General features: G+C 29.6%; 1 protein-coding gene and 1 long non-coding RNA gene across 22 annotated transcripts in view; both read right to left on the bottom strand.

The window, feature by feature from the left end:
* The window catches only part of LOC100883744 (CUGBP Elav-like family member 1-A), a 1,238,863-nt gene that overhangs the window by 132,416 nt on the left and 1,079,819 nt on the right, over positions 1–26,628 (bottom strand). The gene's annotated exons all lie outside the window — the stretch shown is intronic.
* Positions 5,776–16,236, bottom strand: LOC143263944 (uncharacterized). Its single transcript, XR_013038262.1, has 2 exons — positions 15,069–16,236; positions 5,776–5,960 (listed from the first exon to the last, which is right to left on the bottom strand). It is a non-coding gene; the product is annotated as an uncharacterized LOC143263944 (long non-coding RNA).

Here is a 26,628-nt window from a genome sequence, read left to right as displayed (position 1 = left end):
TGAAAACTCATTTTTACTGTTCCAAATATAATATATTTTCCGTATAATGTTCAGTATAATATATTAAATGTTATTTTTTACATGTAAAAATTTTTGTCAAACATACACGATTTAATGTATTGATTAACGGGAAACAGTTAAATCACGCGACAAGAAGGTTGAGAAACGCTGTTTTAAAGTATGACAATCGATCACCGTCACGACATTAGAGATCGAATCTGTTTGATTTACCACCGTATATCCTCTAATGAACTTAGGGGTGTACGCTGTCCATTACGATTTTTTGGCATCACCGAACCTGTTAAATGTTGCTACAGGGTGAGCGGCTCTATTTCGCCTTTTTTTTGATAGACAACGCGCTGTTGCGACTACTGTAATTTATGGCTGATGGATATCACATGTCCTTTCGCTCTTTTTGAACCCTCTCAAATCAGCGTATAGCTGACCCTAAAAATCAAGAAAAAAAACCGCGTATAACTGGGGCTGCATTGCTCGAGGTAGGGTTGCCAACAGTATTATAATACAGGTTTTGCGCTTTGGATTAATCCTTTTTGTAGATCATATTCACCTTTATGTGCTTCAGATAAACTTGGATGTACCATTCACATTTTTCGTAATCAAATTCGTCTTTTCATAGACTAGCTTCACCATTTGGCAAATCAAATTTACTTATTCATAGATCAAAACCTTTTTATAAATTAAATTTATCCTTCACAAATAAAATTTACCTATTCACGGATCAAATTCACCTATTCACGGATCAAATTCATCTATTCACAGATCAAATTCATCGATTCATAGAATGCATTCACCTTTTTGTAAATCAAATTCACCGATTCACAGATCAAATTCCTATTCATAGATCAAATTTACCTTCTTATAAATCAAATTGACCTATTCATAGATAAAATTCATCTTTTTGTAAATCAAATTTACCTTGCACAAATAAAATTCACATTCTTATAAATCAAACTTGTTTCTCCGCAATTCAAGTTTTGCTACAAATTTATTTAAATTATTTTAACAAGTGGAATTATACCGACAGAAAAGTTTTATTACATGTGATAAATTTAAATACAAAACGATGTAAAATGTTTACTTAAAAAAATATGCACAAATTCATCTATAATGATTACTGCTGAATAGAATAATTATATCTACATTTTCATGTAATAATTATGGCAATTTGTGGGAATGATGGTTGCAACAGTATAATTAATATTACATCTACGGAAATCGTAAAAATGATGGATCTTAGAGGTCTTAACATAAAATAATTATTAATTTCGTGAAGTAACAGTAAAATTTAACAAATAAAAATTTAAAAAAAAAGAACTTAAATCTATTATTAGAATATAAATATAATAACATTTAGGTTATTTATAAATTATATCATAATAATTTGTTGAAGAGTATATTAACTTTTGCTATTGTGTTTAAGTGTATGTTATTCTTTTGATAAAGAGTCATAGTATAAAATAGTATGTTTTACACCTTATTAATTTCTTTTTCTAACTTAGTTTCAATTTACAAATAAGTGGTCATCCAATGTCTGTAAATTTAGTGCTAACAACATCCATTCAATGTTCACGATTTGAAGAATCAGTCAAGATATTCCATGTACAGAATTTAATTTGTGAGAAAATTTTTTCAATAGGGTTTATCATTTGAGAATATGGTAGTAGAAATAATAAGGTGTGCCTTCTCTGGCTAACAAGATTACGCATTTCCTGTGGTTTGTCGAGGCTTACATTGTCGAAAATTAACCACACTTCCTCCAGATTGTATCCATTCAAATTCTGCAGCAATCTTCAAAGAAATTTACAAGAAATATTTGGAGTAATTGAACGCGCATTTACTTTAATACCACAAGAACCCATGAATATTTATTGTTGTAATAAAGGAAACGTTTCGTTCGCTAACTGTTGGGCCACATGAGCTAGAATATTAACTTGTGATCATACTTTTGTTGACTGAAGATTGAATCCAATTCATTAAAAATAAATAATCGCAAAGTCTAATATATTTTTTTAATTGCAGTCTCTAACGCTTGTTTAATTAATACATCCGATATCACGATGGTAATCGATGATCAAATCTAAACATTTCAGTCAAAAATTAAAACTGTTATTAAATAACTATTAACGGAATAATTCAGGGATTAAAACGGTACAGCTCTCTGAATACCGTTGAGATTACACTAATAATTTATATGATATTTATATGTGCCGTTTCTTTTGAAAGTGGGGTAATCGATGTTTGAAAAAAATGACGATAATGATAGCACTGAATGAAATATCTGTATGCAATCTATATGCAAAATAATTCCTTAATATTTGGGCGATGAAAGTTGAACAGATTAATGGTATTGGAAAGATGTGTATTTTGAAAGTGATATAAGTCGACGTTAGGTTGAAATTATTTTTCACGAAATGTATTACGGTACTATTTAGCTTTGGTAAATTTAAGTAACACCGTGACAAACAGCAAATTGTATAGCATTGGTGGTATAACCTCAATACGAGTGAAAATGTGCTGTAGGTCTGTCTAGATATCATTGTTGATTTTTATTATCAGCTTACAAGCAATTTCTAGTTCAGATCCTAATAAATACTCAACAAAGACACAGATCTCGTTTTAATATCGGTGCACAAAACCCCTTAACAATTTCACTATTATTTGAAAATTAAAATACGTTATGAATTGTGATGTATTTTATTATAAAGGAATATTGCTCAAAGTGATTTCAACGAAAATTACAACAATGATGTATCTAAAAGTGAAGCTGGCAGGTAATAATAATCAAATAAAAATACTTTTCTGCGTAATAATGCTACCTCAGTAAAATTCTCATTTTCAAGGAATTTAATTATTTTTATTATGTTTATAAACATAAGAACCATGAGAATTGATAACAAAAAAGAATCTTGCAGTCAGGACCCGAATATGAAGACAATTCGAACTAAAATGATTCAAAGAAATAAAGAAAAAGAATACCTGGACAACTGAAATATTATTCGTTTAATTAATGATTACAATAATTGATTAATTTCGAAAGTGAAACAAGTTTATTTGAGAATAATAACACTTTTATTTTTTCAATGATAAAAATACATTAAGACCACAGAAGATAAAAAACTTGTCTATTAGTGTTTACCAATATTTTTAAATTTATTGAAATGCAAACCCTTGAATATGGCAGTCAATATATGTAAATGAGTAAAATTTGAAAATGATGTTCAAAATTTCAGTAAACTCATATTTACTCATCTAATCTATCTATGTATGTAGCGTTACCTACTTTGCATCATTCAGTTCGAAGAAGTTTGATAATGAAATTTTTAATTGAGATTTAATATCAACAAAAATCACTTTGAACGACTAATGTGCATGATAAGAAAATGTAAGTCAGTGGGACACTAACTGGAACCAAAAAGTAAAGCTTTTCTGTCGTCCGTTTACCGTGATAAACCGATTTGCATAACTGGACCATAATTCATACAGAGGCATCTTGAGTAACCATACGGTGTATCACTGGTTGAATATAATTAATAGAAAGATGATGTGTCCCGTTTAATTGTATATATTTTGTTGAACACCGTGTAAATACCGGTTAAAATGATGTAAAGAAAAAACTCAGGACATAATAAAAAAATGTAACTAAATGCAAGTAATCGTATCAATCAATGAGTAATTTATTCGGTTTGATTTTAATAATCTGATTTTAATACGCTAAAAAATACTGCTTTTTCGAAGCCTTTCAAGGTAGAATTAATAAATATGATAAATGGAAACAAACTAAAGAATGCAAATGCAAAAAGTTACATATTATAGTCATAAAAAATGACATTGACTGTCGAAGTGCTACAAATAATAAAAAACTACGTAAACAATGTATTTATGCAATATTTAGTTGTACCACAAGGTTAGATACGAATTTTGCGATCTTCTACATTTCATCAAAATCACTAAAATTCTACTGCAGTGAATTCGAAAAATTAATACAAACTTTGCAAAAAATGATTCATTCAACTAGTGCTATACTTTGCCAACAAGTCATTATTTGTTGAATTTAAATAAAAGATTCTGCACAGAAAAAAATGGTTGCGAAGTTAATTATCACTGTAATAATTCACTAAAATATCTTGTTGAAGATCCTAACTATATGTTCGCTAAATACTTTCTTTTTCCCATTTCCTTGCCCTTCACCTTGGGTCCCTTCCTGTCGTCAGTCTTAGACCGTTTAAGTACCCATAAAATTCCACTTCTAATAAAATAATTTTAAGAAAAAAAATACGCCGACTTCGAAATACACTAAAAAGTATAAAATAATTTCTATTTCCTAATGAAGTAATTTCTATTTCATTCATTCATACAATTACGTAACAGATATGAATAAAAGCTATTTACTCATTAGGTAGTATACTAAATACATTTCAACCTTTTCGGAGGCGGCGCAAAATTAAAAGTCTTTAGTAAAAGACAACATGGATATTTGTTTTTCAATTTTTTTTGCAACAATAATCCTTTGCAACTAAAAAATGAAAAAATTTTTGGTAATGGTACCAATGGGAAGTCAGACTCTACAAGATGCGAAAGGCTTTGTTCCGATCGGACCACTCACCTAGGAAAAAACCGGCGAACATGCATAGAAAAAAAAATAAGGGACACTCTTTCAGGGACAAATACAAACTAATTACATCATGATTGAGGGTGCTTCATGCATTTGTTCTTTGTTAACTTTCTTTGCAAAAATTTACTGCGCATGTATACCTCTTACGGTTTAGAACTGCGCAAGGGTCAAAGTATCCGTAAAATAATAACAGATCCTGCGCAACAAATTTTCTAACAAATCAAATTGATGCATTTTTAGAACGATGCGGAGACTGTACCAAGCAATGGGAATAATACACCAACGTCAACGTGAACTCATCTTGCTGTATAAGTCGCGTGTCAGAGCGGTTAAGCTTAGTTTAGTGTTTTGGTACAGAGCATTGTAATTGCCCTTTTTTGTCTTTCCCGTGCATAGCACGGGGCGTTCGACTAATATTAGTAACAATAGTTTTTCGCTAATATCACGGAAACTAGAGATTTCCGTCAATTATGCATAAGGAAAAACTCGTTCAGAATCATGCCACTAATAACGTATTAGAAGGACATTAAAATCGTTCGTCGTTGGTTTCAAAAGTTAACAACAATTTTCGCTAATATCTCGAAAACAAAAGCTTTGCGCGAAATTTGTATATGAACAAAATTATTCAAAAACATGTCCGTGATAAGATATTAAAAGCGCACTAAAATCGAGAAATGTTTATTTCAAAAGTTGCCGGTTTTTTTGCAATAACAACACTTTGCAATTGAAAAATGAAAAATTTTTTGATAATGGTACCAATGGGGAGTCAGCACCTACCATATGCAAAAGGTTTCATTCCGATCGGTCCATCCAGCTAGGCGTAATGCGCGAACATACATAGAAAAAAAAATATACTGATCGAATTGAGTAACCTCCTCCTTTTTCGAAGTCGGTTAAAAATCCACTTTCGTTCAGTATTCTACCCAATCTCTGTTTTTTTCCCCACCCTCGTTGAATAATTTCAACTAATCAAAATTCTACAAGAAGTTTTCTTTTGAGGATTTTTCACCTATCGCGTAAGATTCCCACAATTACTTGACCGTGCTAATTATATTTAACTTATATTTAGAACTAGAGTAAGATTATTTCTGTGATAATAAATTAACGATAAAGTTGAAACCACTTTATTTGAATCTGGTTCTCCAACAATCTCATAAATTAATTAACTCAGGAATACATTAAAAAACTTTGTTATTCAGTCATACTATAAACAATTAGCAATTACAAACAAAGAAGTTTATGTTCACAAGCAGTAACGTCCACAAGTTATGTCCACAATCCAGTAATCCAGGAATGTTCTTCAATTTGACAAATTGTTCACTGTTCACTAAATTGGAAGCAAAAAAATTTGTTAAAATTTTTAATCGACCTAACAGTTTCATACAAGAATGTATAATTAATATGAGCTTCAGTGAACAAAATAGGACGGTTTGAAGGCCCTTCATGGAGTGTCTATGAAATATTCTATAGAACCTTCTAACAAGAAAATTTAATTAACTGCATGAGTTCGTTGTATGGCCTTGGTGTGCTGTTATTAGTATAGCTGTTCGTTTAAAGATACACCACGTTCGTAATGTATCTAACGTGACGCATCAGTCGTTCGTTTGACGAATGAAACACATTGCACAGAAAGTAAACGAACTGCAAAAGTATTCAAGGAACTTCACGTTTCCTTTGGACGGAACAAATTTTGATCAATTTAAATAAGTAAACAAAGTTCAAAACGAATGAAAAGCTGTTTGTCAAGTTTCTGCATATCAAATGCCTGATTTCAAGAATCGGTCAACTAATTTCAAAAATGATTTTCATGATTTGATGACAAAATAATATTTGTTGCGAATATGAAAAAATTGAAATTTAATACAAACTATTGTATACATTTTATATGAAGTAAGATTTACATATAAAAATTATAGGCTACAATTGAATCAGTGAGTTTAAGAACACAAGTATATTTTACTCTAAAATTATAATTACAATTTATGTAATTATGTGTAAAATATAGTTGTTTTGTTCATTTATATAATTGTTACATATAATTTGTGTATGTAACATTATTTTATGTATAAAAATTGTGGCGGGTGTTCTCGAAATTGTACAAAAGTGGATAAATCAATATGGAAAAATAAGTAAAAAATATGAAATGCTATTTTTTCATGTATGACTTTATTTTAAAAAAATTAAATTTGAACGTTTTGTAAGTAAGTATAAAAAAGTTTGTTTACAATGTAGAAAGTGATAAAGTTAACAAATTGTTTCTTCATTCTGCAGTGAATAAATATAAATTAACAGCTATAATTATTAATATCGCTGAAAAAGGTTTAATACTTTCCATTACTTTAATAGGTTTGTTACTTTTGTGTGTTCTTATCATCGACTAAAATCGCATTAAACATTACTATCTACATCAATAATATTATGAAAAATGTCTGTGTGTCTGATAACACACTTTAGTATTATTAATGATTCTACTTATTTGCACCATAACATTCATTAATTCTCAAAGTAATGAAACGTTGTTGCATTTATCATTTTATGTATTGTGAACAAATTTTTTTATTAATACTTTGAAATTATTCAAATTCAGTCCTCTCAAAAATAAAGTGACCTAAAAAAATTGTATTCAATATTTTTGTCTTATTTTTTCATGTGCCACCATTTCGAAAACACCCTGTATGTAAAAAGTAGATAACTAAATCCTTGAGTTTGAGAATAATTAAACTACACAAGTAACCATCAGACTAAACGTAAAATGCACAGAAATAAATGTTGGCATTAAAAACAGTACAATTTAATGAATGCAAAAACAGTGACTGTCAGGTATGTATACTCATGCATTGTTTTTAGAATTTAAGTATATTCATTTACGATAATGTCACGTCAGAATACGTAAAAACCTATGATATCATTTGATGGATTATTCAATATAATTTGCAACATGATAAAAACAAAGTCAACAAGACATAATTAACAAAATGTATCTACGTAGAACAGGTAGTAATAAGTGAAGTAAGTTTTAAATGTGACCAAGTGAAATACATCCCAACCAATAAATTTGAAGGTTTTGTTGTATTTCAGTTATCTAATGTCCAAGGAAATGTTTAACCGTGGTTAAGTATACTTTATGAACGTTTATATTGGACAGCATAATCGTGTTTAAGTCGGAACATTATAGAATCAACAACTGTATTACTAAATGCTCTAAAATCTAAAATATGACTGTGAACTTGAACTGTATTCCGGTGTGCGCATTCGGTTATTAAGTAATTAAATTATTGTCAAGATTGGTGGAGAAAATTGTTTTCGAACGAAGAGAAAACTTGGATTTCTGAAATATTAATAGGTTTCTGAGTTTTAAATTTATGAATATTGGAATTTGGAAATTTAAAGATTTGGTAATTGAAAATTTGGAATTTTAGAATTTAGTAATTTGAAAATTTGAGCATTTGAATATTTTGAAATGTTCTAACTAAAAAATTTGAAAATATGAGCATTTGAGACTTTAGAAATTTGGGAATTTGGAAAATTGTATAACACGATTTGAGAATTTCGGAAGATAAGAATTCAAGAAAGTGAACATTTGAAAATATGAGAACTTGAGAACGTAGAAATTTGAGGATTTAGGAATTCAAGAGTTTGGGAATGTAAAAGTGTTAAATCTGCAAATTTAGAAATTGATATCAATCTTGTAAAAAATGAATTGAAAATTGAAATCATTCTTATGAAAAAATGAATGAAAAACAGAATTGAAAATACAGTTTTCCCCCAGAAATAAAAATGATAAATAACAATAAACAAATGACATTTACATCACAAACTCATAAAGAACAATCTTTATAATCCCACAAACTTCCAACTTTATATTAACTCGGAACGAATGTTCTTAGGATAATAAGAATTTTTACGATAATTTCAAGTACAGAATATGCACCTCACTTGTGGTTTTATAATACATAAGTGTATTATTTTTGCGTAATATCCTCGCAACAAAATACAACAAGGAGTTAAGGACTCTTGAAGAACGCTTGTTCTGTATCGGTTCACTGAATTGTATTTTAATCAAGTTAACAACTTTTGTACGCATAAAAAATGCAGAGAAAAGAAGTAGCATCTACGGATAAGAGAGATTGCTAACAAACCACAAATTGTATGTTCCTTTTTTTCGACTGCACCGTTACAAATGGCACACGATTGCAGTCGCGACGAAATATCAGGAAATAAATCAACGGAACAATGAACGTGTACGGAGGCGAATCGAATCGATGTTTGCTGCTAACATTCTTCGTTAAAGCCTTCCTCGAACGACTACGACTATTTTCGTGATTGCTTTCCTACACGCGATCAAATACCATTTCTTATCGACCGAATGACGTCTGTTTCTGACACGGCGGTCAGGTGATAAACAATTTTCTCCGATGGTAAGTTAATAGATTAAGAACCGTATCATTTGTACTTAGTGTCCGATAAGCGGAGCTTGGACTCCATTTTCAAACACTCAAATCCCTGTTTCATGTTTTCAAAGTCAGGCTTACAAGTTTCTCAGGTAAAATACCTTCAAGTATTTAGAATCAATTTTCAGCATCATAAATTTCAAAATTCAGATTTTTAAATTTTCATCTTAACAAATTCTTAAATTTTAAAATTATCATAAATTACTAAATTTACAAATTTTTAATATTATGTATTTGAATAGTTAAAAATTCTTATAATGACAAAGTGTCTAATTTAAAAATTTTTTAATTAACACATTGTGAAATTTATAAATTAACATATTCTCTAATATTGAAATTTTAACATTAAATTATTCTCTAATATATTTTAAAATTTACAAATTCTTGAATTTGGAAATTTTCGAATTCATAATCTATCGAATTTGGAAATTTGCAAAATTAAAAATTCTCAAACTGAATATTTTCAAATTCTTCAACGTAGAAATTCAAAAACTTAGAAAGTCAGAAATGTTCAAATTTGCAAGCTACTAAAGCGACAAATTTTTGGGGTCATAAATACTTAAGTTTAAAAGTTTCTGAATTTTAAGAACTATCAAAACAGATTTTTAAATACAAAGTGCTAAAAAGCTTTACATTAATTTCAATTGGGTTTTTCCTACTTTAAAATTTTTCTTAGTAAAGAATTCTGAATATCAACTTTTAAATAAAGTTGTAAATAAAGTTCAAAATGTACAACTAAAGACATTGTAAATAATGTATACCATGTATGCTATTATAGTTTATATCATGAATTTCTAATGATAATTCAGTGGATTAATTTATAATTAGAGCTATGATCAGTACTGTAATTAATTTAATTAGATCAATGTCCGATCGCGCAATGCAACGGTACTGTATTAGAACTGGTTGATGGAACGCTGCATGGGGATCTGCTTATGGTACTAACGATTTACCTCATGTAGGTCACAGCCTGACTAAAGGTAGAATTGTTCGACTGTTTTAAACTGGCTAGAACTATTTATTCGTGTTAAACATTACTTAACTCGTTAAAGATAAACATTACTTAGTTTGTACTTTCTGAAAATTACAAAATGTCTTGAAATTTGATAATTTCACGTAATTATATAATTGAATATGAAGGATATTACAGACAAATAACTATACTTCATACTTTAATATCTTCATACTTGAAAAATTGTTTGTTAATACATAAATTGGAAAATAACGCTTGTGGAAATTTCCGTATTTTTTTACAATTTCTAATAAGGTAATATGTGTTATAATTACTGTAATGTACATATATGTATGTGAATATAAGTTTAAAGTAAAACTTGTTTACATAATCCATTTAATTGCTGCAGTATGCCAAAATATGCATCGTAATTTATTTTCAAAGAAGTAACAGTATCACGAGATTTTGGAACTTGCTTTTATTCGCTTTTAAGTTTGAAATGGTGTTCAAGGATTTTTGTGCCAAACATTTCTTCGATCACTATCACTACTGCTGAGATCTCACTCTACGCGATATTAAATCATTTCGAAAGATCGCACCACTTTAGATATCACGATTTTATTACATTTCTAAGGGATAAGAGAAAACATATATGTTATTTGGATATATTATAATCGTTGTTGTTATTAAAAACAATTTTGCAAATTTTTTTGCAAAAATATCATCACGTGCAAATTTTTTACAGAAATAACATTTTAGAAATACCAAGAAAATACACTAAAAAGTATATGAAATATGCTGGTAAAGTTACTTGGACAAAATCGAAATATTTTGTATGTAATATAGAAGAATAAAGTTGACTGTTGTAATTTCGTACTGTTGTTATAATTTTCTATACTAAAAGTATATAAGAGCTTATAAACACTTCTTTCTTAATTTTGCTCACAGACTGTTAACGCAGATTGTTAATAATTATTTAACGGTAACGAGTGGTCGGAACTTCGTGGAATTATCGTCAGAGGGCTTAGAATTATTGCTTAAAATCTCAAACGAACCGAGAACTTATCTTACAATTAGAAGCATAGCATATCACTATAGTGTGGGTGATATACTGTTATTGTTAATAAATATTTAGAACTAGCCTACAGTCGGAACTATGTTATAAAACTATAGAAGTCGTCGAAAACTATAAAATTTACTAGAGTATATTTCGAAAAAGTTATATGATATACTAATTTCCTGGGAACTTAGCATATTATTTTTAAATTTTTGTTATTTCTGGTAAATGACCAAAACTATTGTTAAAATTTATCAAGAACTATAGAACTCAACTGTATGCAAAGAGAATTTCACTTTTTTTTTAATATGCTAACAATTGATGTGCCAAGTTCATACACATCGACTCGCCTACCTGAAACGGAGATACACCGCATCCTTTTTTCCTTTTTGAAACTCTATTCTTCTGAAGAGCTCATTTTAAAGGGAAAACTTCGAGGAATATGACCATACCGTTTTTAAATATAAACTCTGATAAAAAGGAACGTTAAAAGAAGAGTTGCACGTTTACCATAGAATGTATGCGGGTCGGAACTATTCGGCAACGTTCGGTAATTTGCGGCGCGCGAACTGTTTTTCACGATTTGTGTTTCACGAATTTATTGTTTATATAGATTTGAATGGCGTACATTAAAAACGCTTTTACAGAACGATAAAGAGATTTATCGTTTTAACTCTTTATTTATTTTTTTATTATATTACATATATATAGAGCTAAAATTTTAGCTGAACACTTTTGAGATGTAACAGTTTGAGGAAACAAACAGTAAAAATACCGGGATTTTAAAACAGGTTTACTCAGATTTTCAGGATATAAAGTGGCTAAACTTAAAGCTGTATCAACTGGAATCGTTTCATAACACAGTGTGACCGTCAAGGGTTAAATAATATAGTTTTATTGCTTCTACATATTTTTACACATTCATTAAGATTCTTATGCGTACTAAAGAATGACAAATACTTTTCTGAATAACAATAATCAATTTCGAGTAAAGAGAGTACATATAGGCTTAGCTCCCATGGAATGAAATCTAACCCTATCGTTGGGTGTAATCACGGCCAAAATCGATAAAACGTTACAAAAACGTATTTCGGGTTATGTGTAAATAAACAACGTAATTAATCTATCTTTAACAGTGTGTAATGTAAACAATCTGGCTCGATTGAATCAGAAGAATTGCAGAAACATTACATTCAAGCAAAGTAAAGAATACTGTGTCACTGATTCTAATTGCAACAAATGTCATTTAAAAGAGTATATAGATATTAACATATCACAAGGTATGAAACTTTTTTCCACCTTCACGAAAATTATAATAAAGCATCAGTATCATGGCGGCATATGAATTATAAATACACAGCATTTTATTACTCAGTCGATGATACGATCATCGATGAATACAGCAGACATTAGAAGTGAACGGGTGAATTGAAATTATAATTCGCTACTGATGATAAAAACGAGTGGCACGAGTCACGAATACAAATGCAAGATAAATATACCGGTGCGAAATGATTATTCATCATGACAACCTGTGGTTTCAGAGCTTCTCAGACGTCTAGAAATTAGTGATGGAATGGAATATCTTGCAAGTACATTTGAACATTGCTTACATTTGCACTTCCTTTCAGTATTTTGGATCATAAAAGTACTTCCAAGTATTACTGAATTTTATTTCGAATGCAGGGTTCAGAAAAATCAACATTTTAGAAGTAGGAAATTAATTTTGTATTCAGAAATTTTGATTTTTTTTTTTTAGAAAATTAAAAACTTCTGATTCCAAGATTCAAGAATTTTGATAAATTAGTAAGTTATCAATATGGGAAATTACGAAATTTGATAACTTAATGAATTGGAGATTTGAAAATGTGAGAATATAGAAATCTGAGAAACAGGAGATTTGGAAATTTTCTAATTAAAAAATTTGGAAATATAAAAACCCAAGGAGTTTGCGAGTTCGAACACTATTTGGAACCCAAAATTAGAAATTTAGAAGTTTGAATATTTGAAAACCTTCTAACTTAAAAATTTGAGAATTCAGAAATTTGAATATGCGAAAATCTAATTTAAAAATTTGGAAATTTGAAAGTTTAAATATTTGTAAATGATCTAATTTTAAAATCTAGAAATTTAAAAGTCTGAATATTTGGAAATCTTCTAATGTTACTTTCGTTGAAAGAAAATATGTCTCTGCTTATAAACAAGCTTTTAAGATCAGGTGTTTCATATTCAGCGTAATTATAAAATTGTCATGTAATATAAGGATCGCGGTAATTAAACTCAACTTCGTCATAAAATTAAAAATTACCGTGTGCAATGTATAATTACCTCGTGTTCCGAACGTATGCACATGTAACGAATATAAATTTTTATTCTATAATGAAATATACCTTTAATTGTAACCATCATATATTATATGATAATATTTTAAAATTAAATATTTGAAATATTTTTAATGTGATAATATTAAACATGATACAGTTTATTAAATACAGTAACGTAATTTAATAATTATTAAAATAAAAAGTGGAAGAGAACCAACACATACAGTTAAAACATCATATAACTTTAATAACTCTAGTTATTTTCTAAATTCAACACAACTGTTTATACGATCGTTAAAAAGAAGGGATATAATTTTTAAATAAACAAAAATTTAATCTTTCAAACAAATAAAATACTATTACAGTTCTTACAATTAGTTTCTTTAGGAAAAACACGCGTTTTTGCATGTTTCATAAGATTTACAGTGTACTTGTCGCACATTATTATGTAGTACACAAATTTTGCAATATTTATCAAATACAGCATAATGTGAACAGTCAAACAGCTATTTTATTATTTTCATTCATAATGTCATATAAAATAAATATCTTCATTTATAAATAATATACGAATTCGATAAGTACGATGTAATTATAAGCATTGTATGTGAACATTATTTAAAACTTTTTAAATAAATGTAACTTCTAAGACTCAAATATTTTTCATACTTGCAAAAGGTTCTATACTTCCTTACATTGAAGTATTCATAAGTAAATATGTTTACAAAATTGTTTTCTTATCTTCTGTCTGTGACTAATAATAATTAATTAGCGTTAAATGATTAAATAATATTAAGGTAATATATAAACCGAATTTTTATGAAGCAGAATAGTGCATAGAAGTTAAGAAAATCTCGCTCTGTTTGAGTCGTAAGTGCTCGGGTTGGTTCGTAGGTACTCGGGTGTTTTTTGTAAATAGACGCGCTACTCCATAATTCTTTAAAGTAACATAAATCCAATAACCTATTGTCATTAGAAAATTTGTCTACAGTGACAAATATGAAATGTAATAAAATTATAATAATAATTTAAATATTATGAATGAAATAAGTAATTGTTAATATATGTTTTAATCTTTTTATCAAAATAATTCCTTTTCTTATAGCAAGTAAGATATGCAGAATAAAATAAATATTTGAATAATTATTTGCCTATATTTTATTTTTCTTTGATTACTTTTATCAATAGCGTCCACTTTGTAATTAATAATCATTAATAATGCTTATTCGTAGATCAGCATCTCAAATGTATGATTTTTCGAGTTCTCATGTCAAATAAATAATTAGTTATATACTTTAAAAACTTGAAAATCAAATTATATCATATAATCTCAAAACTAATACAATATAATCAAATTTAGAATAAGCTAGAATTATTATTCTGTTTTACAAAGAAAGTGATTTGTAGTGAACGAATTTTCAATTGAGCATCGATGGTGAATAAGTTTATAACATAATTATTTAATAACTTTTAATAGAAAAATAATTTAAAATTGAATATATAATTATTGATAGATTTGAAATAAATAAAAAATGACATCTAGATACCTGAAATGTTGCTTGATTTGTTTTCATACATGTTTGCGCATCGTCCTTTGCTCAAATTATACAAATTACCGTAACTGACATTTTAATTAAAAGCATCACAATACCTGGGATGGAATAAGGTGTATTTTGCGGTTGCGGTGCCCAGTAGGCTTGACTGATTGCAGGATAATGACTTTTTGATCCGAGGCTGGGCCCGGTATACTGTTTCCTGCTCTTCATCGCCATCGTTACTCTTTTCTACCACGTGCGTCGTGCGCGGGAAGTTTAAACTGACTGACCCGCAGATGGCAGTTCTGTCGTCGGTTCACGTTGTACCACCAAATATCAAACTTCACAAATATCACTGTGGATAACCATTCTTTCACTATTTCACAAAACGAACGATCTTAATAAATACACGGTGTTGTATGATTATCGATCAATGAAACGTAAGATATATATTTACAACGGAAATATCACACGTTCCGGCTGCGTCTGTCACGCGCAACACAATGCATCCTGTGTTCCGAGTTCACGATTATTTTCTCGCAAACCAACCCGCTCTTATGTAATCACGTCGACGACGCTTATGCAATACGCGTGTAGAACAATCGTGACAACAACAATCGTCGATGGTAACGGTGGCGAGGCCTGTTTCTGACAGCGGCGACGTATCGACCTGCTTTGTCCGGTCTGCGCAAATAAGTTTCCCGTTTTCGTGAACGGCAACGATGCTTTTTCCATCGATTCCACGACGAGTCAACGGTCTGATCGAACCGGCATCGTCCCGACAACGTTTCTCCTTGGATCTATTGTCAGCTGATCGCGTGCGATTCGATGTAGAACAAATATGTGGGAATAATAGTCGTGGACAGGCCGCCGGCAAGAAGATACCGTGACTCGAGCACTCGAAAATAGATGCCGTCCGCTGTTCCAGGAACTTTTGCCCGCCGTGGCAGCGAACAACGATGATAAGACACGCGACGTGCAACAACTCCTGCGCACTGCACGATTCACGTTTCTCCATAAAACTTTTTCGCCACCGAATCGTGAATACAGTATTCGATCGATCGATCGATTTGACACGACGTGCGTACGTTCACCCACACACACGTGCTTTTTACGTTCGCTGTCACGAGCAAGCGCGTTCATACGCAACGTCGCACGGGAAAAACACACGCGACCGTTGTGTCCCTATCGGTCGTGGCGAACGAACGGTAGGACTCGGTTCGTCGCCTGACACTCAACAAGTGAGAGAACCGGTGTTCGCCTCAAGCTTCCACCGCCGCTCGTCACTTCGTGCTTCTTCGTGCATTCACGACTGTCCTCTCCCGCCCCTCCGCCAACCCACCGCGCCCACACCGCCCTCTCTTCTGTTTTCGCTTCAATCGTTCTTTCTCTTTCCGCCGGCTTCTTCTGCCTAGCGATGGAGATACGAAACTCCTTGTAACTTTTCAAACAATTCAAGCACGCTCCAACTTCGAATCACCTCGAATTTTACTCCAACTCCAAAAATTTTTAAACTTTTGATAGTATCGAAATTCTTGAAATCAGGGGCGATCACGAGTGAACCCTCGTAGCTGGCTGATAACGCAGCTTCCTTGACTCATGTTATTGTGCTGCCGCAAAGCTCATCGTTGTTTTTTTCTATATTACGTACAAATTATGAATAATATGTTCTACCTTAGATTAATTCTTTTTTACAATACATTGAATCTTTATAAAAGTGCAGAATTATTCGTGATAGTTTAAAGGGAGTAAAAGTGTCACGAAGTAATTATCATAAACTGAAAAGAACCGAAGGCGCCATTTTGCCGCCAGTTGGATAAAGTATTGTTTCATCTTTGGGCGGACTTTTGAGACTTACAAGATGTGTGGAACTTTTAAGATTTGCAAGACTTTTCAAAACTTCGAAACATTTAAATCTTTTAGGATACGAATAGAATTCAAAGTGATTCAAAACTTTGGCCAGAAATTTATATTCGAAGTACTTTATGACCCATCACTACTTATACCTTTCCTACTTCTTGTTCTCTCCTCTTTCTTTTTCATTGTCCACTTCGTTCTCCTCGTTCCTCGGATTCTTATCGATACTCGTGCATCAAACGTCGTCTGATTTCCGCTTACGAATTTCGCGCGTGCAAGGAAGTCTTACTGTTCTTCCTCTACTTCCTTTTTAAACCGATGACTCGTACTTTTTGTAGAGTTAATGAATTACACGGTGGAACCGCGATAAGCATACATCATTACTTTTAGTACCGTGACAGCTTGCTTTGCAACATTTTGTATATTATTATGTTTTTAACATTTTTCAGATTAGATTAGTTTTTGAACAATGCAACAATAAACCGATTGAAGAATTGAAATAAATAAGGTAGTAAGTATCAAAATGCAATTTGTGAAGAAGAAAATTGAAGAATGAAAATAGAAGAAATCTGAATACACCATATTTTAAAATAATGCTTCTTATTTTTAAATAGGGTGTTCAGGACGACCCACGTAAATAAATAATGTAAATGAATTGAAATTTTGCTAAGATTATTTATAGTTTTTATAAGTAACAAGTTTATATATATTTTGTTAATAAATAACACTCTGATAAATAAAATATTGGTTCTACAATTTCAGTACTTATAACTTCATTTTTTACGGTTTTTAATTGTTTGTTTATCGAAATGTTTATAGATGAAACATACAAAAACTTGTGTCTTATAAGAAAGATGCCTTAAAAATTGGTACTTTTATTTCAACTCTTCAGTTGCTTAAGGTTAAATACATTTTAGACTGACACATGTGTTGGCATATCAATTATGTGGATTAATAAGTAATGATATATAAATATTTATTTAGGATAGTGTGGTTAAGTAGTTGTGAATCTTATATTATTATATTATGTCGCATATAATATGTAATAGATTAGGATACCTCTTTGGTCATTATTTAAATTTAACTCCTTTTCAATGTGTATTTATGTTCATGAATACACTGCAGATTATAGTACAATACAATACAGGTTATACTAATCTAATAGAGTAACAAGTACGGATGTAGATTCTGTATTGTGAAAACCATTAGAATATTCCAATATAAAAGCAGATAACGTTAATTGCTTGTCCAGGTAAGTTATTATTAAGTTATGATCAATATCCAGCTTAATGCCCTCGGAAATTAACGAGAAATATTAAACATGCCTCGCTGTATCACTTCCTGTTGTTCAAAGACAACACGTTTTGGTATGCATGTCAGCTTTCCCGGTCTTATCCTGTGTATCAATTTACGAAATTAAATTACATCTTGTTCTTGCATCAACTTGGTTTCAGTAATTTTAAGTAAATTTCAAATAATGATAAGGGATTTCTCATCGAATAGATTTCCTTATTTAATATTCTATAAGACTTCTACGAAGTTAGACTTATTAAAATTACGACTTATCGGTATGTAATTATGAGTAGACTGTATTTGAAAGTTGGATTTAGGAAGTGAACAAATTTTGTATTGAATAATCTGTCCTGGCATATTATTCCTACGTTTCTGGTACGCCTCAATTTCCCTCTCCACTTTTCTTCCGCGACAATTTATGAGATTAGATTGCATCGTGCTCCAAGTTAATACGCTTCGCACATTAAGACAGCACTGCATCATCATCCGAGGAAAGCGACGCGACTGACTGCGAGCCAACAGATGATCGCACGACGTATCAGAGGCACACACGTGACACGTGAAACTCTACAAAACATGAGCTATAGTAGTATACGGTACCTACATAAGTTATTTTGCTCTAATATTTTACAGTACCGTATATGGTTCTACAATATACAGGGTGGTCATGATAATCTGGACCAGTGTTATGTTACATACAATAAGAATTTTTAGAAAAGAAAGTAAAAGAAGAGTGGAGACAAAAACAGTAGTGGGATGAAAGTAACACGCCTTTTCCCCGCTTTCACAAACGTTTTTAGACAATTTTATGGCCACATGTACATATCCGTTTTGTTCCGCTGATTGACACAGAGCCATAGCATGAATTGCATGCGGTTGTTAAATTGAATTGGTAATGCAGATCACTTAGGTAAATTTCTACTATTCCAACTTTCTTGTTAATATTCACAGTTAAATTATTTAGACTAAACTAATCATTTATTAGAATGTTCTTAGATATATTTACAATTCCTATAATTAGCTTCAATAAATCATGTGTAATTTGTAAATTATAAGACTTCTGTTGTAGAGAACGCATTGGGGAACGAAGGTAATATGTCAACTATGGAAACGAAAAGAAACTATAAAAACTGTACCAATGGTGCTGTATGATGCATGTCATATCTGTAATATATAAATAAGCCATTTAAAGAATGCCGAAGAAATACTTGAAGCTAGATATGTATTCTATTTATCGTTATTTAAATGTACGGGTACTGTTTTTATCATTACTTAAACTATAATATGATTCTTTAACTGTTTCTGTCTTTGATTCTGTAATAAAAATCCTATTCCGTGATAGAACAAGTATTTTTACGTTGTTCCCTACGAAAAGGTTAATTTTACTTTCATCTTTCATCCTGATGGATCAGGACGAAAGTGACAATGACGGTAACCACGGAAAAATGTCATAGCTCTTTGATTACTTATCAAGGAGAAGCTAAGTTTAGGTCAAATGATAGACTTCAACTAAATGATAAACATATTTTCTTATGGCATATTTCTGGTTTCTATATCTTTAAATGAAGATTACAAAATAGGCCAACTGTAAGAAAATGTCACGTTTAGTAAATGTTACAATGTTAGCAACATTATGAATTGTAATGATATACTATATTTGTACTATTTTTCGAGAAATGAAGGTAATGTTCAGTATTTTAAATGGAATCTTATAATTTTTAAATGTGATGTAAGTGATGAATTTATTGCTTTTGAATGTAATTACGAAAATTTACTCATGTGCAGGACTATGACCTTCGAGTCTGTGCAAGGACAAAAATGAAAATTGATTGACATTCTATTTACTAGAATGTTATCACTATAGACTAATATATTGAAGTTACGTTATTAAGAAGGGATTAAGAAAAGAAAAAATTTAATAAAAAAAATAGTAAAAATCGATGACTTTGCAATATGATATAAAGATCATAATTGTGAATAATTTATTTGTATACGTATACTTTCATTACTTTATTTTTACTACTATAATTCGATCAATAATTTCAGCAAGAAACGTAAAAAGAACATATTTTTATATTTAACATTCTATTAAACGGATGTAGACGATAATTTATGTATTTTTAAAGTAATTGTTTTGTGACTAGCTAAGAAATTAAATGAGTTCCCTATTATATGTGTAGGTAAAAGTCGCTCGGAATAATGACCTTGATAAATATTTCAAGGACATTAAACTTGGACATTAAACCTATATTCTCATATACTATGCAGATCTCTAAATTCTCCCATCCCTTACTCTATATAATAACCGAAAAAATTTCCAGGTAAAATTTACAATATATGTTTAATATTTAATTAACAATATATATGACTAAGCTAATTTTTATACTAAAAGTTTACGAAGCAATAAATATTTACAGTTTTTAAATAATGAATTTTTAAATTCATTAGGAATGACTGTCACTGTTTCTCATACAAGATATGAATTAAATAACGTTACAGAGCTCTCCTGATAATTGTAGACTACTAGCACGTTTTTTAAACAGTATTATTATCAATAATTAATCGATCGGAACATGCGAACCTATAAAATGACTTGTAAGATCCCTCGATTTGTCAGCTGTGCGTTTATTTGTGAAATCATATTAAAACTAATGTTTATACCGTCAAAGATTTAAATCATCTACAAACTAAGATAAAAGAAGCTAGTGCATTCATATTCAATGCAACATTTATACAAAGTAACAGGAAAGAAATCAACACAGTTCAGAAAAACATTCTTGCTAATGGAAGTCATATTGAACTTGATATGTAATCCTATCAATCTGTAGTAACAGTATACTAATAAGTACAATATTATGGAATAATCAATTTTATTTTTAATTTCTGTCCTTGGCTTTAAAGATCATAGTTATATACGTAAGTAAATTCTTCTTGACACACATTTTTACGATTAAAAAAATATATAGCGTTCAGTTAAAAAAGCCGAAGGTGATTCCTTGAACAATAATACAAATTTGAAAAGTTAATATACGTTATCAACGTTATGCAAAAGCTAATACATTTTTTCCTTTTTCATTTCTTAATATACAGGAAAACACTGGTCCATATTGTCGCGAATACGCTATGTATTTATTAGTACTTCACTCTGCCATAAATCAGTATAAAGTCGTTCAATAAGAAGACGGCTCTGCTAAAAGTAGCAGAGATGTTTATTATCGTATACGTGTCGTTTATCCGCGCACTGGCTTTGAAATTAATTAAATATCTGCAGCAAACTGTATATTTGTGCAGTAAGCTGTTAAAAATTTTTGAAGTTGTTCAATTAAATTATATGTACCCTAACAATGCTAAAAACTTTGTGAAATTACTTTCGCAGATATAGAGTTCATGCAGTGTGGTTTAAGATTTACTAGTTGTATACTATTAAGTATCAAAGATTCACACTTGAAGCTATCTGATGATTATGTTGCTGTTTACGAATATGAGACCCTTAAAACTAACTACACATTATTTGTCGGGTTTTGGTGCACGATGAGTTAATTCCAAAATCTTTTTCACAAGTTGAATACATGAATTTGTTAACATCGCAGTACTTGTTGACTCATTGATAACACTTTATATATTTAATAGTAAAAAGTATCTACAGATTCCAAAATCTGCAAAACCTAAGGTGCGAAAATTCCTATGTTTCCAAATACTTGTATCTCAAAATTCATAGATCTCTAAATTCCTATATTTTTATGTACTTATTGTTAGATCCCTAAATCTCTATATCCTCCTAACACTAACAATAAAATAAGCCCCAAATATCTACATTTCTATATCTTTAAATTCCTAAATCCCTACATTTCTACATATATTCCTAGATCCTTAAATCTTTATATCCTTCTATCCTTATTTCACCGAATACCTACATTTCCATATCCTTATATTCCTAAATCCCTACATTCCTATATTCCTAGATCCTTAAATCTTTACATTTTAATTTCCCTAGATTCCTAAATTTCTACATTCTCCTATACATATTTAAATCTGCAAATTACAAAGTTTCCAAAAATCGTTAAAAATCTATGAATGCAAAACCTCTATCGCCTTGATTGTAATATTTTCTTTACGAAAGCCAGATTTACATTTGACTTCTGTTTTACATGTATCGTTTCAGTCCTCTCTCCGACGCGATGCACTTCATTTAGTTACAATATATAAATCTGAACGAAGATTACAATGTAATATATTATACTATACTTTCGCATTATACGAAAAAATATCAAAATATTAATAAACAACAATGACAATTTATATTAAATAAATCAATAATTATAATTTTGATTTTCTGATTTGTGTCGAAAATAAATTCTACCTATTATGCTATAATTATATTGTTACATCTTATAATAATTACATTGTTATATTTTGACATGTTCATTATATTTTATGTTACTATATCTTTTTGTTCCTGTGTTTAAATTTTTAATATCGCGCTTGTACTGATCCTTATGCAATATTCGGATTTTAACTTTCGCCTACTGCAGCCCAAAGATTACTCATCACTGTTCTATGTTCTGTTATATTGTAACTGTATATTATGAATTCAAGTTTATACTATATACATATAAAAATGTCAGTCAAGTCCTTAGATTATATAATCTTGACATTGTTAAATTTCATCTGTTGTCTGTTTTTATTTGTCTACCCATCGTTTACCTTGATTCCTGCAGACATTTATATAACAAATATGTAATCGATAAATGTAAAACAGTTTATAAAAAGAACTTTAAAGATAGGGATTCTTGGTACACGTATTATCGCGTGAGAAACTTGCTGTTTCAGAGTGTACCCAAGAATGACTGGTTAGAATATTCCCCAAAGTGGTTGGATTGCGTGCAGCCTGTCAATATTAATTACAAAATACACAAGGTCTTTTACTAGTCTAGGTTAACCTACAAGTAGGTATAAAACGATTAAAAATATTTCATTAGACAAGATTAAGATAAACCCTGCATTGCTTTCGCTCAAAAATAATATTCTAATCGTAGATTGGATTACCACATACGAGGAGAACGAATTATTAGTGTTATTAAAACAATTTTCTACTGAAACTTTTGAAATCTGCCACATGTAACATGCGCCGTAGTTACAGCAGATATCGCACATTTATTTCAAAGTGACACAACTCTGAAATGTACGTTTTTCAAGAGAATATAGAAACTGTTGTTGCATATACATAATCTGATATTATTAGACTAAATGTCAAATATGTAATTTTAAACATGAATAATTTGCATGTCTATTGAATGGAATATTTGTTAGAATGGAATACTCTATCATATAAGTCAGAAAGAGTAATAGAACTGCTTTCTATTTGCCAAATTATGAGGATATTTAAGATTTTGTTTCCGCAACATTTCTGTAAATCTAAACGGCATGTTTTGAGTTGTGTCACTTTTGAAATTGGGTGTGATGCATATAAAACGAAATAATTCAAAGTCTGGACTGCGATATACATAATCAAATATGTGGGAACTGTTACATGATTCTAAGCTCTAAGATAATAGATTTGTCCTCAAAATGGAGGCATTTAAAGATGTTTTTGATAAATTAATAGGTACATTTCTTTCACTCCTTGCATAAGAATTCCCCAATTTCTCAATAAAAACTAGTATTTTTACATCGTATTTGTATTCAATAATTAATTTAAAAAATTGAAGATTTATACGAAAATTCGTATAAAGTTCATAATAAATGAAATCGTTGTCGAAACACGGTTTGATACCAGTGTCTTGAAAACATTTCGATTTCAACTGTAGAAATAAACGTATAATGTATATAATAAAAAAAAGATTTTTATTTAAGATTCTTATGTTAAAACTGACGTGGGTTTTTAGAATTATTCAAACATCAGATAAATATCACTAACTATTATATTTAATAGATCAACTAATTATTATAGTTAATATTATAGAATTTTGTTCAAACTATTTTATTTTCCCACTAAAGCAACTTTTCTTAAGGTAATTCCTTATGTCAGTACTTTAATAAAAAGACGCTAAACTATTAAGTGAATAATAAACACTTCTTCAGAAGTTAAATCACAAGAGAACAGTACATATGTTTTCTTACTCGATGATTCAAATGAAACTTTATAGATTTATCAAGAGATTCAAGACAGGAACATGATCAGTCACCGATCGAAAACCGTATTTTTCCTCATATGTAAAGGTGAATAACCGTTTGGACATAAAAACTAACTTCAAAGCTGAATATATCTACATTTTGCATATAATTCATAAAGTGTCAGAGTTTCAGTATTTTCCGAATGACGTTCAATACCACAATAAGCATTATGAAGTATTATGAATATTATTCTAAGCATTGCTATTAACATAATGAACGTTAAAATTATATGAAAATATAAGTGTTCGTGTAACTTCGGAGTTAAATTTTAAATCCTTCATATACAAATGAAGTATATTATTCATACTTTGAACCAATCTATAAATTCATGAAGTTTCATTAAAATTAATGATTAATAATTCATAATGTTCTTCTAATTCATAATTTTCGTCTTTTTTCAAAAAAATTTAATTAATTTGCAAAATATTCTGTGCGAAAGTTCAATATCTTGATCTAATTAGAAACATCTGTTGTGCATATGTGACTGGTGCAGCTTCAGTAGGAAACGTAGGTCTCATTCATATGTGTAAGATCAGAGTATGTATAACGAATAAATTATGCAACTGCTTAAAGAATGAAAAGAAAATACTGCATTCACAATATTTATGTTTAGTAAAGAAAATACTGTGTTCATTATATTTATGTTTATTAAAGAAAATATTATTTACTATATTCACGTTTATTAAAAACACGCTGAATTAACACAATTCTTTTTTATTTACGTATAACAAAGGAAAGTGTTTATTTTTTAATTAAAGAAACCAACAATTTTAAACAAAGTACAACGACGAAATACATTTTTCTACAACAGTATTTGCGTAGAAGAATTCTTTTCAATATTAAATAACGTCAGCGTAAGTACGTAGACACTTGCAACTCTAATGAATAATTTATTTTAAGAATAAATATTAGATCAGATAATGGGAAGGTTTTTCCGCTACTGCAAGTAAAACGTTACGTAAGTTAACGCGACTTTATGTAAATGGTTAGGTGAAAAACTACGAAAGAGAAATGAATTCAGAATACTATTTTAAATCAAGTACACGATATTATGAAGCTGTTCATATTAAATATTCACAGCAGATTGTGAATGTTTATATATCAATATGTGCCATATCAAAGTATAAAAACAGTACGTGAAATACGCAGTACACACAAAAAAATGAAATAAATTCTTGAAAATATTTAAAATATGTAAAATTTGCAGTACTTTTATATATCTACAATATTCTTTATTTAAAAAATTATTCACGGAGTTGAGCATGCGATAAAAATATGTGAAACAGTAAAATAATAAATAATTTTTCAGAACTATTTTTATTTTGAAAAACTTGCAATTTTGTTTAAACCATGTGGTAATAAAATAATAAAACTAACTTGTAAAATTATGATGCTACATATCAAACTCATATGACCATTATTAAGGTGTTAAAACAGTTTAGTGAAATTTAAATGCTGCGTTTGTACTTTTAAAACGTTTGTATTGAAATATATGAAACGTATTATAATTACATATTACATCTTCATGAATTATACGAAAAGTAAGTGATTAGTAAAATACAGCTGTATAACTGACCAATATTAGATTGAAAAGTATAAAAATTTTGAACAGTATTGGACGTGCCATTTTGTTTTCCTGAGTAATGTCCACCATTTCGTCTTTTACAGAATGTCATAAATTCAGTATCTCTCTTTGCTAATCGCATTCAAGTAAAAAGAAATATTCTAACAAATATTAATTTTATCAGAGAACAACTTTTATGAAATGTTTCAATAATGTTCTAATAATGCGCACAGAATTATTAGAACTAGTTTTGCTGCTTATTTTAGTCGCAATTTTTCAAACTTTTGATTTCGTCAGCTGAGAATACAAACTATGTGTTATAAAAGAAAAAAGATTAACAAATCTTTGATCAATTTTGTATATTTTTGTTGCACTCTCAACTGCGTGTGATTTTGACTCATCGTAAAATATTCGATGCTGATAAAAGTAATCTAATTTATCAAAATATTTGGATATGTATGGTCAGTTTGCTAGAAAGTGATGCACCCTTGTAATGAAAGTAAACTTTCCAAGAACTTAATTTTTGAAATTTAACACTTTAGAAAATTATCAGTGACAGAATTATTTAGAAAAGATAAAATTTTCTTTTGTTTAAAATTTGGTTAACAGTTCTCATTTCAAGGGTCTTTGTTAAAAAATACATATTTATGTTACTTATATTTAAAATATTTAAACTTATATTTAAAACAATTTTCTTCTAAATTATAACAGCTTACTTTTAGAATTGATTTCTACAGATGCCACATTTAATGATATTTTTAATAAACTGTTTCTTTACCAAATTGATA

This window comes from Megachile rotundata, chromosome 5 (assembly GCF_050947335.1).
Source record: "Megachile rotundata isolate GNS110a chromosome 5, iyMegRotu1, whole genome shotgun sequence".
Taxonomy (NCBI): Eukaryota; Metazoa; Arthropoda; class Insecta; order Hymenoptera; family Megachilidae; genus Megachile; species Megachile rotundata.
The sequence above is the reverse complement of the archived record's forward strand: the minus strand, read 5'-3'. Positions and strand labels throughout refer to the sequence as shown.